We start from the raw sequence: 17,623 nt of genomic DNA, 5'->3' as shown, positions 1-17,623 counted from the left end.
ACCTCAGAATAACTTTTGGCTTTACCACAATTTCAGGCTAGAGCACGACACATGCCCGAGAAATCGGCAGCTTGTGGCGTGGGAAAGTCCTTTGGAGGGGGTGGGGGGGGACAAAATTCTTGGTACAAAATCTAGGCTTGTCCTTGTTTGGAGAAGAGTGATGGCATGTTCAGCCACTCAGTGTGGTGCAGCTGGTGGTGGGTGACACAGAACCCCCAGCAGGGCCATATCAGGGGGCGCTTTGCACTGGGGAGCCTGGAGTAGGAGTTTCTGAACATGCAGGGAGGTCATTGCAGAAGAATTCAACTCACCATGAGTGTCCTGCCTCATGCTTCTTAGACACTTGATCCTATTTTCTCTTCACAGGTCTGAGCAAAGGGCACAATCCTTCCCGCCTTTACGAATGAGCTGAGGCTCCCAGGCATTAGGAAAATTGGGCCCAAGTCATACGTGGTAGACTGGGATTTGAATGTTGGTCTGTGTGATTCCAAAGTACATTCTAGCTGGAGTGGGTAGGATTCTGGCATCTTGAAAGGGGACAGAGTGGTGAAGAGCACAGAGTTCCAGCTCTCAGATCTTTGAGGACCCCTTTCCTGAAGCCCTCCTGGGATGCTCCAGACACCCCCAGGGCCTCAGCCCATGCTTTAATATAGACAGAGACAGGGCTGGAGAATCCAAAGCCTATTGGTACAGGCTTGCCCCCCTCTTGCATCTCTGGGAGGTGGGAAGGTTCAGGGCACTGGGGTCCAGGATAGCTGAGGAAGCCAGGAGGCCACGCCCCTGTCCCCCTCCTCCCCCGCAGGGTGCACACCACTTGCTACTACTACTGTAATCATGGTAACCTCCAGAGTGACTCGGTCACGTTAGGAGGAAAGGTCACGTGAGAAAAAGAGTTCAGACAGAACCATGACCTCAGTTATCCTGGCCGCCATTCCTATCCTTTTGCTCAAGTCCAGCTAGCATGCTGACCCGCACTGCTGCTGTCCTCTGTCCCCTGACCCATTGAAGCAGAGATCTTTCCTCTCCTGAACCACACTGGAAGGTGCAGACATTAGAGAAGGTGTGGTGGAGAGCACCACAAGGGGGCACTGTGGAGCAAAACCCCCATCTGCCCTCTCACCAAGGCCTTGCTCCTGCCTCAAAGTCCAGAATCAAACAGCCACCAGGGGCCATACTCCAGAGAGGTCCTTGAAATTGGCCTGGAGAATCGTCACCTTCACTGTATTCACTGCTATGGGGAATTAACGTTCTGAATTATCTAATGTTGCCTTATAACCGAGGACCGTGGCGTTCAAGGTCGTCCTTGACATTGGGCAGCAAGTGGCAACACTTTAATTGGCATAAACAAACAAGTGAAGGACAGAGGCCAATGCAACGTGGAAATAATGTGCTTGTTCATCGAGTTCTTGCAGTTATTCCAACGGAGCCCATGGGGGTGCCGTACAGGGCAGGCCAGATGCAGACGAGCCTGAGCTGTGGCCCTCAGTGCATGGGCGGCAAATAACTTCCAACAAGAACACCTCCTCCATCATGCGGGACTTTTCCGACTTTGCCTGTTGCATCCTTTCAATGATGTTTAATCTGTATGTTTACTTTAGTTTTAGGCCTGTATGATTTAGCAGTTTATACATAGTTTTATGTGGGCACATATTTAAGTAACATAAAAAAATAATTTAAGTCAACACCGGTAGACTATGAACATTTTTTGCTTGTGACTTCCGTTACGAACATAAACTTCAGCCTGCGTGAGGGTTCGTGGCACTCGGGGAGGGCGGAATAGGAGGCTGGGGTGAAAAGGACAAGGGTGTATCCTCCTCGGAAGCAGAAGGAATAGCTTCCAGAATCTGGGTTTGGGCCACTTTTTAGCTGCTGCCTCACTTCTCTGGGCTGTGGCTTCCTGGGAATGCTGGCTTGTCCTTCTAAACTTCTGGCTACTTGGTGAACTTCTTGTCAACCCCTTGGCTATTCCCCCAAGCTGGAGGTTCAAGGGCTGCTGGTGGCAGCGGGGGCGGGGGGAGGGTGGTTTTGAGTCAATGGGAAATTGCCTCGGGCTGCTCAGTTATGCCTGACATGTGGGCCTGCCAGCCCCCAGCACCCTCTCCCGAGTAAGCGTTGGTCACTTTGAGATGAGTCCATTAGTAGGGGTTGGAACAATCGAGCACCAGCCTATAGCAGGACTTTCCTGGAAGGAGCCCACTCTGGCTTGGACTGTCCTTCCCCATCAGCACACCCGCGTACCCGCGTACAGAGGACCATCACACATTCCAGATTCCATAGATCTTTCAGGGGTGGGAACATTGCCAATGGCATCAGACAGAGAAAATTTCTGAAATCCCAGGGCCTCTTCTCTCTAGGACTAAGTTCCCTCTGCTGCGGTAAGATGGGATGGTCGTCCCCTTCTTCCCACTCAGGTTTATCATCAACATCAATAAAATCACCATTTAAAAATAGGTCTTCATAGCTTATAAAAGCTGCTCACATGTATTGTCTCCTTTGGTCATAAGAATAAATGAGTCTGGGAGAAAGAACCCAAGACACCGAAGCTAGTAACTATGTCTGAAAACACAGTTATTGAGTAGACATTGGTGACCAAAGTGCCGAGGTCCAACCCAGGGCCCCATTGTTTCCACCACCAGAGCTGTTTTCACTTGCACAGTGTACAGGGAAACTGTGAAGTTGTCCCTCCCTTCGGGACACTCATGATCCCAGATATTCCGGTATCAGCTTCCCAAGATAACCGTTTAGTACAAGGACACGTCTCGGAGTGATCCAGAACGCTCTGCATAGATGCCTGATGTGGTTTTGATCCAAGAGAATAAAGTTGGCGTGTTTGGGGCACAACGATTCCCTGTCCCACTTAAATATCCTTCTCTTGTTCATCACTGATCACATTCCTTGAACAGAGGATAAGCCTTTTCCTTCTACCGTAGGGACTCAGTCCTTTTCAGAGAGGGAAATGTGGGGGTTTGGCGTTAAGCAGGAGGAGAGAAGGCAGAAGGCAGTGCTCTTACTAAAGAGGAGGGGGACGGAGTCACATCCACAGTCCCCCAGCCCACCTCCTCCTTTCCGGGGGTCCTTGGGGCATGGTTTGGCCACTGTTTGAGAATCACGTGACAGGATCATTCGCCTGCCAGGCTCCAGGGGAGACTAAGATGATTAGCACCCAGGCCCTCCCTGCCAGCGCCAAGCTCTCAGATCCTTTCAACTCCGGGTGACCCAGGCCATGACAGAAGGTGCCTGGGTGCTGCCGGAGCAGAGGGGAGCACTCTATCCCCGCTGGGGACAGGGGTCCTGGGGCAGAGGAGGCGTCTCAAGAAGGGACGGTGCGGGGGCAACTTTCAGAACACTCTGGTAAAACAAAAATGAAGAACGTTTAAATAAAAGGAATCTATTGATGTTTCAAGGTAAAAACCCATTCCTGAGGTCACTGCCAAATCAGTCTGCCCCTCTGGAGGACAACCAGTATGCTCAGGGTGGAGAAGCCATGTCATGCGCAGAGAGGTAAGGCAGTGCCGGTGCTCGCCGCCTCCCAGCCAACCCCCATGTGTGCTGCTCCTGGGGCATCCTGTCACCCCTGAGCTCCCCCAGACCGAGCAGCTGCCAGCAGGGCCCTCAGGACGCCCACCCATGTGCTAAGTGTCCACGTGTAGAAGGGGCAGCAGAATCCCCTGAGCCACCCAAGGCCAGAGCCCACTCCCACCCTGATCCTTGGCCCTTCTGCCATGGAATGCCCCCTCTCTCAGACTTCAGACTCTCCCCTCATTCTCCCTCACTCCTCTTCCCTCGGTCTGATTTCCTGCGTCTCTATGTTTTGCTTTCCCTCCCCCTCTAGCTCCAGAATCCCTCCAAAATCTACAGTAAATTTTTAATGACATGGAGAAGAATCGCAATATATTGTGGAGCAAAAATACACAAAACAAAACACAAACACCCACACACAAGAAACAAAAAAGCCAACAACAAAAATGGCAGCTTATGAAAGCCTATGTGCCGTCTAATTTTGTATTTATGTGTAAAATGAGATCACTGGGAGGGATCATCTCTTTCTTACCTCAGTTCAGAAAAAAAGAAAGCTAGAAAGGAAGGAAGGAGGGAAGGGAGGGAGGGAGGAAAGGAGGGAGGGAGGAAAAAGGAGGGAGGGAGGAAGGAAGGAAGGGAAAAGGAAAGGAAAAGGAAGGGAAGGGAGAAATGAAGGGAAGGGAAGGGAAAGAAAACCAAAGAGCAGCTAATAGAGGCCAAACTAGGAGCATTCTGGGGATGAAGCTTATTCAGGTCGGAACATGAATGGGAGGAGGAGGGAAGGTCATCTCAGCGCATTCTGTGATTCAGCGTGCATCCAAGTCCCGCTTCTCCCCTGGGTCAGGTGGAGGTGGAGAGGGCCAGGGGGGTGCCTTCATCCCTGGCCCTCCTTGGGAAGAAACTCCAAGACAGCTGGCTAACCCTTTTTTACCTGGTGGATGGCCACGGATGCCGGATACCTGGTCCGTCCAGACTAGTACCAACTGGGTGTCCAGACGCTCACAGTCTCCGTCTGGGAGGTCAGGAGAGGAGGGCAGAGCTCCCTCCCATCTCTGGCATCTGGCTTTTGAGCTCCACTGCAAGCTTTCTACCTCCGTGCATGGGCTCTTGGGGGATCCATGGACATGCCCAGGAGGGAGCGGCACAGGTGGACTTGAGGACGCATTTTTCTGGGACGAACATCTGCAGGTTCTGGGATTAGGGAGTGGGGTCCAAGGCCTCGGAAGTATTAAGAACCACCATTCCCCAAGTTGAAGGAACCAAGGCCGTTTTGTATGGAGAATTGCTCTCATACATGTGAAAGGCAGTCACGCGAAGGAAGGCAAAGGCCTCCTGCCTACCCAGGAAAGAAGTGGAATCAGCAGTGAAATTTCAGGGAGGCCCATTTCAGCTCACCATAAGGATCAACGATCTGAGTGATATGGAAATCACAGACTGTTGACCCAAACCGGGAGCTCCTCATCACTGATGTATTCAGTGGGGGCCCTCCTGGGGCCTGGGAGCCAGATAGACTGGTGGCCTCCTGGGTCTGTTCCGGCTCTAAACCAGACGGATCGAAGGAAGGTCTTGGCTTTGGGTCCCCTCTCAGATAGAAAAGTGGGGAAGCCAATACTACGCTATAGGTTAACCAGCTGGAATTTAAATACAAACTTTAAAAAAAACATGAAAGAAAGAAAAGTGGGGGAACACAAGAAGTTAAGCTGGGCCTTTGGGTTGTAGGGAGAGCCCTGGGCGGGGGGCCTGTCTGAACGAATCCCGTATTGGCGTTTTCCATGTCCCTGAGTGGGAGAGGACACTTCAGCAGAGCTGTAGAAGCTCGGAGCGCCGGCCTTTGAGAGCCCGGTGGGGGCTGGACAGGCTGGACCCGCGCCTTGATCCTCGGGGGCCACGGAATGTATCTGTGTTTGTCCTCTTGGAGGCTCTTCTTCTCAGCTGGCATTGGCGACCTCCAGTCATGTTGACAGCTGGCTTCTAGTCCACGGTTACAGATGCAGCTTAGGTATCTTGACTGCAAATGGGAACACATTTTCTGCTGCGTTAACACTCACTGCAGACGTTTTTATTCCACGGACATTTGGTGCGTATGGATCCGACACTTCAAGTAGGGACATTTGACGCGAAAGGCAGTCATGTGGTTCTCAAACAAGGAAACAGACATCATACTTCAAAGGGAAGGGGAAGAGTCGTGGCCTTCAACTTCTTTAAAAAAAAAAAAAAAAAAAAAAATGGAGGGAGAGCCGTTGCAGATGAAACAATGGTTTGGGAGCAGCCTAATCAGAATTGTCACAAAGCTATCACCCTGAGGCACAGCCGCAAACAGACCTCTTACCCAGGTTTTCCTTGTTTGTGGAGTTGCCACACCCTCGCAGGCCACCTGGAGGGAGCGGGCAGATTTCCAAGGTGCAGAATCAGCCAGGGGAGCCCCACTTGCAGAACACAGCGCACCCCAGCCACTCGGCTTTGCTCCTGGCTCCTCAAGAGCAGCCCGGGCTGGCCTTCCCACGAGGGGACCTCCCAGTGTCCGGCCCTGCCCCTGTTCAAGTCCTCAACCAGGCCCTTTCATCAGGACTCCCGCTGGGCTGAGCCTTCATGTGCGAGAGAACCCAAAACTAGGGAACCCGAACCTGGCCAAAAGGAGCCTCATGGCATGGAAAAGAGGAGGGCCCCTGTGGTTGGGTACCATTGCCAGCCAATAGCCCTTGCTTATCCTCGGAAGGGAAAGCAGGGGGCCTCTCCCCACAAGATTCAGTTACAGGATCTTCTTTTATTTAATTTTTTTAAAAAAATGTCTTATTGGGGGGAACATTTGGGTGGCTCAGTCAGTTACCCATCTGCCTTCAGCTCAAGTCATGATCCTGGGGTGTAACTTGCTGCTGACTTCTCGGAGTCTCCTAGTCTGCCCCCACCACCTCCCTATTGTGGTGCTCGATGATAATTTTTTGAATGAACGCACCCAAGAATGAATTGACAAAACTAAAAAGCACAAAGCAGACTTTGGCATCATTATTATTTTTTCAACACAGATCTACACACGAATCACAAGGCCAAGAAACTCATTTTTCAAGTTTCTGGTCATACCAGAAACCAATATTATGTAATATTCAAGAGGCGGCCAGAAATGACACAAAGTATTTAATACCTTTGGACCCTACTGAGGTTTGGTTTCTCTGTAAGCATTTGCCCCGTGCCCATGTCACCAGGTCCTCCAGATGCTCTAGAGGGATCCCAAGAGTGTGGGCCGCTGAGATCACTACCTCTCCATTCTAGCTCACAGCTGGGGAGACTGAGGACCGGGAAGCAGAAGTTCTTTGCTCCAGGCCTCCTGGCCATCTGGTCAGCAAGCCATGGCGAGAGGCCTGGAGCCTGCGGGAGCACTCGGAGCTCTGTCCTCCCCCAGTCGTGCTCCCAACAGAGCACAAGGCGGTGAGCACAGGCACAGGAAGCCCGGGATTGCCAGGGAGCCTTCTTCTGGCTCCAGAATCGTGGAGATTATGCAGGTGATCCAGTAGCCTGCAGAATTCAGAGTAATTCAGAAAACATTCACCAAACCTCTGTCATGGGCCAGGCACTGGGCTTGTAAGGTAAAATATGAAAAGTTCCTAATTCCTTGCCGGAGCCAGACCATTTGGGATTGGACACCCTGTAGTCCATGGTCTATGTCCTCTTTCCTTTTTGGGAGAGGGATCCAAGCAGCGCTTTCCTCCAGCCTGCGCACCAGCTGGCCCGGTCCTCTCTCTCTGTCCTGAGGACTTCCTGCTCTGGTCTCCAGACCTCACGCTTGAGGAGCAACTCTTCCCTCCCTGGGACCGTCCCTACTGTCCCTCCTCCCCTTCTGCTTTGGCAATAGCATTCAGGGCTTCCTCCCCACCTCCCCGCTGCCCCAGGATGGGGGAGGAGAACAACTATTGAGGAGAAGGTCATAACCCTGTGACCATGGGGACAGAGCCAGTCCCTGCCCTTCCCTGCTGCCTGTCAGCTGCCCAGGATTGTGACAGGAAGTCTCCCCCTTTACCCCAGCTGCTCTGTGCCTTCAGGAGGCCATGGCCAAGGGTCGGGAGGCAGCCAGACGCCCTTGCACCAGTGTGCTTCAGGCAAAGACAATTTCCTAGGGAAGGCTGGGAAACAGTCAGACTAGCCCTGTGTCCAGACAGAAGCAAATAGAAAATGCGCAGAGGGGAACCGGGTGCAGGGGCAGGGCAGAGCAAGAGGAAGTGTCTGGAAACTGCTTTCCTCTGCCTGGTTGCTCTGAGTCTGCACATGTATGGCAGCTGGAAGGAAGGCCCCGCTGGGAGGGGAACTGCAACCATCCAGTCCACCCCCTAATGTCCAGGTGGGGAGCCCAGGGCCCAGAGAGGGGAGGGAACCGTCCAAAGCTGCACAGCTGGCTAGAGATGGGGCATGGCTGGGACCCCTAGAGCCCGTGCTGGGGAGTGTGTGCTGGGGCCTGCTGCCCAAGTGTCTGGGGGTCATGATCTGCACCTCCCTATAGCGCCCCCATGGCTCCCTCAGTCTCTGTCCCCGTCGGAAAAACAGCAAACCTGGGGATATTCCGGAAGCTTAAACCCAGTTGGTCCTGATCCAAAAATGTGTCCAAAGCCACTGCTTGGCTGCTGTTAGGAGATGTCTACATGCAATTCTGCGTCCGGAGAAGTTCCTGAATCCGAACCGTGGGCACGGTCCTGGGAAGCACACGGGCAGGGGTGTGACCAACTTCTGACAGTCCCAGGAGCTCACTCCAGTCGGGAAGCCCCGAGAAGCACACAGAACGTGCGAGGCACTACCTGATCAGGCAGCTTGCAGACAGCAGCAGTGCCATGGTGAGGGCCCGGGTGAAGGCTGTTCGTATCAGCGGTTTTTTCAAGTCAGAGGACTTAGTCTGGACACTGATTTCAAGCCCCTCTCTGGCCCAGTATTGTAACAACTAGCCACCCCGCTCCCGGGGTTTGATGGCAAGGCAAAGAACCAAGGGAGCAAAATACAAATCTCTGGTTTTTCATTCCAGCTGAGCGGCTTCTGAGCTGTGTGACCTTGGGCCAGTCCCTTTCCCTCTCTGGGCTTCCTTTCTCATTTGTTAAAGGAAAGGGTTGTCTGGATGAGCCCTCAGATCCTTCCAGTCCCAAGACTCTGACTCACACAAACTAGAGGAAGACTGGCCCACCCCCCCATCTGGCCCAGAACTTTCTCCTTGTGTGATTTCCTCTGTCCTGCAGACCTCAGAGTTTGTAATGGAATCCTTGCCCGAATATGGGCTTGAAGAATGACTCCACTCTACTCAGCAGGGAAACGCTTCTCTAAGGAGAATCCCCTTTCTTTTTACTTCCTCTCATCACTTTCCCTGGGAACACACAGCCCTCGGTGGCACCAAACTAACCAAAATTAAACCAGCTTTCTCTCTGAGGGGAAAAAATCAGTTTATTATCGCATCTCAATAGCTCAGCAAAGACACGGCTTGGTTTTTTGATGCTGAGGATATTCTATATTTAATTCTGGTGCTCTTTCCCTCCTCATTCTTATTACTGAAACTCTTTGGTGTTTTTGATACCCAAAGTATAAGCCTGTACTTTGACCTTGCAGATATGTTCTTGAGTTTAAAAGAAGGCCAGGCAGGGAGGGGGGTGTTCCTCTATTTAAATACATGCTTCACTATACTTGTGTGCATTTCACACTGTGCTGGGCAGGACTCCTTGTGCAGGGCACAGCCTATGTAACTGTACACGGCAATCCTGGTCTTCAGAGTGGCCCATCTGTGCTTCCCCAAACAAAAGTCGAACTTCTCTTTCCTTATGACTTCTTAGCTCTGACAGCTGAGATAGAAACCTCTATGAGCTGAATTCCATATATGAAGTCAGCATTCATCTGAGATGCCATCATCCCCTGCCCATCCAGCGTCTGAAGCAGAGGAGAAATGGTCTCGGCAAAGCCCGGCATCCACTCCCATGCAGCTCTTTCTGGAAAGCCTGGCCTTATCTAGAGCTGAGCCCTCTTTCCTTTCCTTCCCTCAGCCTCTATCCTGGGTACAAACTGTTCAGAACAGAAAGTCTCAGTGACATACTCAAGGCCTACTGTGACTTCTGCCCTATTCTACAGCTGAAGTACACCACACAGAGTAGAAAGTACCATGCATTCCGGCAAGCACTCCAAAGTTGCATGGAAAAGGCTTAGATATGGGGGGGTCGTGTGGGTAAAGAATTGGGATCATTGAGGAAATGAACCTGCCACACACCCGCCTTCTCCCCTGCTTTGTCCAGTCCTCACACCCTTCTTCTGTGTCTACAACTGCGCCTTCTCTACTTGATCAGATCTTGCCCCAACATATGTGCATAACTTTCCCCTCTCGAGAAAAAAGTATCCTGTACTCCTACCAAACAGTCTACCACCCACTCTTTCCTCCTCTCCAATCACCTTCGGGGAAAGAATATCAAATATAGAAAGGTATATAAAATAATGAAAAGCATATAAAATACATGGAACAGGGTTGTTCCTAACGGTGAAACTGAAACAATGAAAACTTTAACAGAGGAAGAATTTGGCAAAGTACCAACAGGGTTGGGGGCGATGTTCATCGCCCAGTCATTAGAAATGATGGTCACGCAGACAGTGCAACACCGTAAGATAAAATAAACTGGAGAAGTAGAGACCACACAGGGCACCTGGTGGCTCAGTCAGTTAAGCATCTGCCTCTGGCTCAGGTCATGATGCCAGGGTCCTGGGATGGAGCCCTCAGTCAGGCTTCCTACTCAGCAGGGAGCCTGTTTCTCCCTCTGCCTCTCCCCCGGACCCCACGTGTGTCCTCTCTCTCTCAAATAAATAAATAAAATCTTAAATTAAAACCCCCATGTTGGGCGCCTGGGTGGCTCAGTGGGTTAAAGCCTCTGCCTTTGGCTCAGGTCATGATCTCAGGGTCCTGGGATCGAGCCCCACATCGGGCTCTCTGCTCAGCAGGGAGCCTGCTTCCTCCTCTCTCTCTGCCTGCCTCGCCTACTTGTGATCTCAGTCAAATAAATAAATAAAATCTTTAAAATAAAATAAAATAAAATAAAACCCCCATGTTCACAAAATATCCGTAACATGTAAAACTGATGAGATCTGAGCAAAATCAGTGGGTGGTACCCATGTCAGTTTCCTGGTTTTGCTATTAGACAATGTTTATGAAAGACATCAGCATTGGGGGAAACTGGTCAAGGAGAACACGGCAGCTCTCCGTTCTATTTTTCAAACTCCTGTAAATTTAGAATGATTTCAAAATTTTAAAAAAAATTGTTTAAAGCCCCCAACCTTAAACAGAAAGAAAATCCTGAAAAAATTAAAAGAGCTACATTATGTGATAGAAACATGGGCAACTTTCTTCATCTTTTCTTTTATTTTTAATGAATTTTTCCACTTTTTTTTTTAAGATCCATGTGTTACCATGCAAAGGAAAGACCCACTGTAATTTTAGGAAAGACATCGTAAATTCTCTCAGCTGGGTCTGTGTTCCTGCTCCCCAAAACAGTGTTCCTCGTGGCCTCTCGCTGTGGCTCTCCTATGGCCGTTAGCCATCTGCCTGCCGGACAGCGCCCTCCATGATGGCAGGGACTGTGCCTCGATCACCCCTGGGTACCCCCTCTGCTTTCCCTTTTGGGGCCCAGGCTGGGTTTCATAAGAACCAACTCATATATGTGTTGAAGCAAAATTCTCCTGGGTACTGGGGTGAAGAACCAATTTTTTCAAGGCATATGGAAGAGCACCTGCCTTCAAGGGCTCACAGTCTCCAGGCACGTATGCGTTTAACCCAACACAGTGAAGCTACAGATAGAGATGCACAGAGGATGGTGGGAACACAGAAAGGGAGGACCCAGCTATGTCTAGCGTAGTAGGGAGCACTTCACCAGGGGTCAAGGAAGTGATGGTCAGGTGGCCAACTCAGAAGGGTATTTTCCAGATCAATGATGACCTTATACAAAGACATGGAGATGTTGAAAAGCACAGTGGTGTACCCATCATTCTCATCTGGAGGATGTTTTTTAAATTTATTTGTTTATATCAAAGTATAATTTGTGTACAATGTTATATTAATTCCATGCATACAATAGTGTGATGTGACAATTCTGCACATTACTCAGTGTTCAGTGTGGTGAGTCTAGTCCCCATCTGTCACCACACGACTTTATTACTATAATATTGACTACATTCCCTGTGCTGTACTTTTATCTCAGTGTTTTCACTAGAAATATTTTTAATCAAAGTTACATAAACACTAATGAATTTTTGTTAATGCAATGAAATTGTTTCAGGGCACCTGGTGGCTAAGTGGGTTGGGTCCAACTCTTGATGTTGGCTTGAGTTGTGATCTTAGGGTCGTGAGATCGAGCCCCAGGTCAGACTCCATGCTGAGCTCAGAGTCTGCTTGAGATTTTCCTTTTTCTCTGTCTCTGTCCCTCCACCTGCTTAAGTGCTCCCTTTCTCCCCTCTCTCTAAAAATAAATAAAATAAGTAAAATCTATAAATTGTTTCAGATTTTTCCTTACTTCTATGTTACCAGAATTATTTTTGCCATCTCATCTTTTTTTCTTTTGCTTGGCACAGCAAAGATTTTATCCATTGATCTCTTTATTTTGTTCACATCCTCTTGTGCTTATTAAAGCTTTTACCACTATGAGGGTGCACGTCTTTATCCCTAACAAAGTTGACTTTCCTTGGTCCAGTCTTACATAAATTAATATGGTCTAGGATCTCTCCCTGTTTCTTCAGTTTTGGGGTTGCAAAATAACTTTACCAACTGTAATTTTTGCCATGGTCACTCTTTCTACCAGAAATAGTCACAATGAGGTGAATAAACTATGGAGCCTTTGTTTTTGTTTCTCAGATTATCCATGAGAAAACTGAGTGAGATTGTGAGACCTACAAAAAGACAGATGGAGAGAGAAAGCGTACCAGAGGCAAAGCCTCAGAGAGGCGAGCCGGGCTGCAGAACCCCTGTCAAACATAAATTCAGGCAGGGAGTTCAACGTGTCCTTCCACTTGGAGAACAAAACTTACTGCCCTTTAAAGGAAGAGGAGAAAATTCACGCTCCCTACAAAGTATCCCTCACCAAGTCTGACCCACAACCAAAAAAGTATAAGACGTGTAAAGAGACAGAAAAATGCAACCTGTTGTCAAGAGAAAAAGTGATGAGTTCTCAATGAAAATTCTTAAATAGAAGAAAAAAAAATGTGTTGTACCTTTTAGAAGGACCACCCAGGGAGCCAGTGACCTAAGGTCCACTGAGAAAGGACTGGCCTAGGAGAAGACGGTGAGTCCCATGAGCAGAATCTCCTCTGGGCTCTAAAGGAAAGGGACAGATGTAAAGATGAAGGTCCTACAGATCTGTGAGTTTTGTGGTTAGGTTAAGATCACAAATGACCGAGCTGAAAAAAAAAAAAGAAAAAAGTCTTAGATAACGTTCTGTCTACCCTTCTTATCATGTGTGGGTGAAGTCGGGACTCAGGGAGGCTAAATGATTTTCCTAAGATCCCACAGCTCTTTCAAAGATGAACCAAAATTAGAACCCAAACCTCATAACTTTCTGGTGGCACATGTGATTGTCCCTGTGACGCTCCTGGGCTAAATAAAACAGGGCTCTGAGTGACTAACTACACGCATTCTCACAGGGGGAAATCCTACCCGTACTTTCTGAGACAACATCAAAGTGTCATTTCTTCTTTTTTCTCCCATATAGAGTGACGAGGTTTCCAGTATCCCTGTCAGATAGCAACCCAAAGTCATCACAGACCAGACTTAATGCCCAGTCACATAAGCAGTTAGGATTGGAGGCTGCTGAGATTAGATCTCTAGAAATACGTGTGCTCCTATTCACATGAGTCTGTTTAGCTTTTCCCAGAAGTAACATGATGCGGTTGTGACTGTGGCTTTGATCGTGGTCGTGCCATTAATATCATCCAGGAAAAAAGGAAAATGCATTCTGTGACCTCAGTTTGCGCCTTCAAATGATGCTGTGGGCAACACGTAGCAACCTGGGAAGGAGGTCTGTGAATGGGTCCTGTCTTCTCCCTCAACCCAGGAACTAACTCCAGACATCGGCAGTGGTTCTGTGGGTCATTTCCACCCCCCTCACCCCCCGCAAAAGATAGTCACCCTGACCCACCCATCCCATGCCTGGCAAGCTTTTTCTCCCCCTGCAGAAAGAGATTTGGGGTGTGAGGACCAGGAGTCCAGTTTTAGAATGTGTTGTCTGAGATGCCTGTTAAATTTTGAAGTGGAGTTGTCAAGAGTATGGTTGGATATGCAGCTCTGGAGTTGGAGAGAAGGTCTGTGAATAGTTGAAAGGGTTCAGGAACACTTTGAATGACACCCAGTCTGGATGGTATCTTCAGCAACTGTCCATAAGCGGAATGGGAAGCTTGCGCGTCTCTCTAGTATACTGACTATATACTGGTTAGTATACTGACTGTACCGCATTCTACAGAGCTGCCTTCATCCCTTAAGTCTCTTCTTTTCCACTATTTGAGGTGGCTCTTGTCTAATCTCTCTGAAGTAATTGCCAAGTACACGGCATGCCTGACAATGAAATGGGCTCCTTCTTATGGAGGAGGTTAAGTTCCTTTTTAGTCCCCACATCCGGTCCAGCCTGGGCCACAAAACCAGGGGTTCAATTCAGTTGGGTCTTACAACCCTTCCCAGAGGGCCTGTGGCTGGCTGGGACTTGGTGTTGGTGCTCAGGGAAGGGTGCTGAAAGAAACAGAGTAGCCGAGCAGGGGTTGGACCGTGACCGCTAAGGCTTATCCTTCCTCTACACTGGTTGAAATCCTCCCATTGGTTACAGAAGGAAAGAGACTAAGCATCCCCCCATTAGCATGCTAATATAGGTAGCATATTTTATTTTATGCATGTCCTCTCATTTTATCCTAACCACAGTCTGGTGAAGCAGGCAGCTTCAAACTCACTTCTTTTACTAATCAGAAAGCCCAGGCTCCAGGGATCAATTCTCTGCCTAAAGTCACAAGGTGCATCACTCATGCCTGGATCCTTGTAACTTCAAAGGCTAGGCTCTTCCCGCCAGCCATGCTGCCTTCAGAAATACAGAGTAGGATACACACCTGGGGAAGCTTTTGGGTCCCTAGGAACCTGCTACTAAGTGTGTTCATGACCTACACCTGGAGTGATAGAGGGGCGTTCTGGGCAGACAAAAACATGCCATGAAGAGTAGCCCCTGATGGTTGTATATTTCCAAGCCACATGTAGGGGATATTCAGATCTCTACAAACCAACTGTGAAAGAAGATCAGAAACCACAACACAAGGAGAGGGTATGTTCTGTTCCGGCAGGGACCTGCCCATCAGTATGTGTGGGGATGACCTCTCACACACACAAGGATGTATATGTGTATGAACAGATTAGAAAGTGTGTTTCACTAGGGAAATATTTAGCTTATTTCCTTTTTCAAAGCATAGGAGGCAAAACAAAACAAAAAGCTCCTGCTTTTATTTATATGACAGTTTTCAAAGATCTAGGTGACCAGGGTCTTTACTCTGTTCCATTGATCTATGTGTCTGTTTTTGTGCCAGTGCCATACCGTCTTGCTGATGACGGCTCTGTCATGGAGCTTGAAGTCCGGGATTGTGATGCCACCAGCTCTGGCTATTCAGGGTCTTCTTGGGTTCCATACAGATTTTAGGATTTTTTTTTCTTTTAGATTATTTATTTATTGATAATAAGAGAGATATACGGGATATATAAGGGAGAGAGATCACAAGTAGGCAGAGAGACAGGCAGAGATAGAGGAAGAAGCAGGCTCCCCACTGAGCAGAGAGCCCAATGTGGGGCTCGATCCCAGGACCAAGGGAGATCATGACCTGAGCCGAAGGCAGAGGCTTAACCCACTGAGCCACCCAGGTGTCCCCCCAATACAGAGTTTAGGATTATTTGTGCCAGTTCTGTGAAAAAAGTTGAGATATATGGAATTTCAGAAACAAAACAGATGAACATAGGGGAAAGAAAGGAGAAAAAAAATAAGATGAAAAGAGAGGGGAAGACAAACCATAAGAGACACTGAACTCTGGAAAACAAACTGAGGGTTGCTGTAGGGGAGATGGGTGGGGGAGATAGGGTTACTTGGTGATGGGCACTAAGAAGGGCACGTGATGTAAGGAGCACTGGGTGTTGTATGCAACTGATGAATCACTAAACTCTACCTCTGAAACTAACAATACAGTGTATGTTAACTAAACTGAATTTAAATAATTTTTTTAAAAGATCTATGTGACTGGCAATATTACCTTTCTCTGTGATTTCAAACCATTTATTTACCCATTTAAAAGTGCACGAAGTGGGCACTTCTGAGTTCTTAGGAACCAATCACAAGGAAGCATACATCATGACTTACCCAAATAGTAACTAAATTCTTGCTGGTCAGGTTCTCTGGAAATTCTTATCTAGCGATTGCACGTGTTGGGACCCGTGAAACCAGACCTGCCCAATGGGCTCCAGGAGGGGCTGGGAGAGGGAAAATGTTGGTAGATTTCAAGCCAGAAGACCTTCCACCTTCTTTATCTGCTTTTTCTGGAACTGCCAGAATTTAGCAGGAACCAGGGGCCACCAGCTAATTTTGACAAGTGCTTCAAGTCTTCTACCAGGGTGCAGAGGCACGAAGAGAAGAGTTTACTGAAGTTTACCAAAACCAACTGAAGTTAACAGCAACCCCAGCGGGAACTGAGAGGCTTGAAGCACAGTGGAGAGAAGAAGGGCCACCTGTCAGGGCCAGCAGCCTACGGGAAAGATTTCTGGGAATGGCTGGACCAGATGGCCTCTTGCTGAGGATTTCTTCACCCAACCCCTCGGCTACCCAGGAAGCCAACTTATGATCTGTAGCAGGATTTTTCTGCTCCCCTGAAGAGGAAGGCATTTGGGCAACCTTCTACCTCAGCAGAGATGGAGTGTGTCCGCACAGGACGTAGGGAGGATGTCATTTGTGTCCACAGGTTCAGGACACACCGTGCATCTCCAGCACACAGCATGCTGACTAGCCCACAGCAGAGACTAAACAAACAGCAGTTGAATGAATGAAAACATCTGCCTCTCCCTGCTTACCTCCTGCTTTCCAGATTTCCCCCAGAGAGCTCAAAAGGCAATTGTCCTTTCTAACGCCCCTTGTCCTCCATGCTATTTGTTATGCTCCACAAATTAGAGAGGAGAAGGGAATTTGGGTAAATTGGAAGGGGAGGTGAACCATGAGAGACTAAGGACTCTGAAAAACAATCTGAGGGGTTTGAAGTGGCGGGGGGGTGGGAGGTTGGGGTACCAGGTGGTGGGTATTATAGAGGGCATGGCTTGCATGGAGCACTGGGTGTGGTGAAAAAATAATGAATACTGTTTTTCTGAAAATAAATAAATTGGAAAAAAAAAGGCAATTGTCCTTTTATACCTGCTGAGCCATTAGAAGGAGTGTGGATTCTGCCTGCCACTCAAAAGGAAAGAAGTTCTAGGTGGATTAAATTGAATTCAACAGACATTTATTGGTACACAGAACACTGCACGCGTGGGGCCAGGGAGCAGGGAAAAGTCCACTAAGTTGTAGAGTTTCTAAGCCTGTGGCATGCCCATGGTGGTCATCATAATTGATCACAGCCTCTTCCCTGTGGGGCTAGAGGTGGTCTAGGGACCTTCTCAGCAAAGCTGTCTAGGCAGCGACCAAGTGGAACCAGAAATGGTACCTCTTGCCGTCCTGACGGTGGGTATGTGCCTGGCTGGGCTTCTGTATGAAGTTCGGTAAATAAAGCATGAACCAAAAGCTCTTGAACCCTAGAAACCTATGACGGGGGAGGAAATAAACACCTGGAGCATGAGGGGCCCCTTCCTTCCTGCCTCTGAGATAGGTCAGCGGTTGCATGATTTTGAGAACAAGATGCTTTTCCGCTCAGGAAACCCAAAAAACCCAGGCGTGCCCACAGAACCACAGTCAACACGGCGCTCTGATCAGGGTCCACCCCCACCCAGGCCAGGATTCGGCCCCTTCAAGTTGAGATTTCCTCCGCTTCACGACAGGACTCTGAGTTCCTTCTCTGGAAGGCAGGCCGTTTCCTGGGCCACGTTCACCCCCACGCCACAGGCGCCACCCCACCTCAATGA

The sequence above is a fragment of the Neovison vison genome, chromosome 2 (genome assembly GCF_020171115.1).
Source record: "Neovison vison isolate M4711 chromosome 2, ASM_NN_V1, whole genome shotgun sequence".
Taxonomy (NCBI): domain Eukaryota; kingdom Metazoa; phylum Chordata; class Mammalia; order Carnivora; family Mustelidae; genus Neogale; species Neogale vison.
This window is presented reverse-complemented; position numbering follows the sequence as displayed.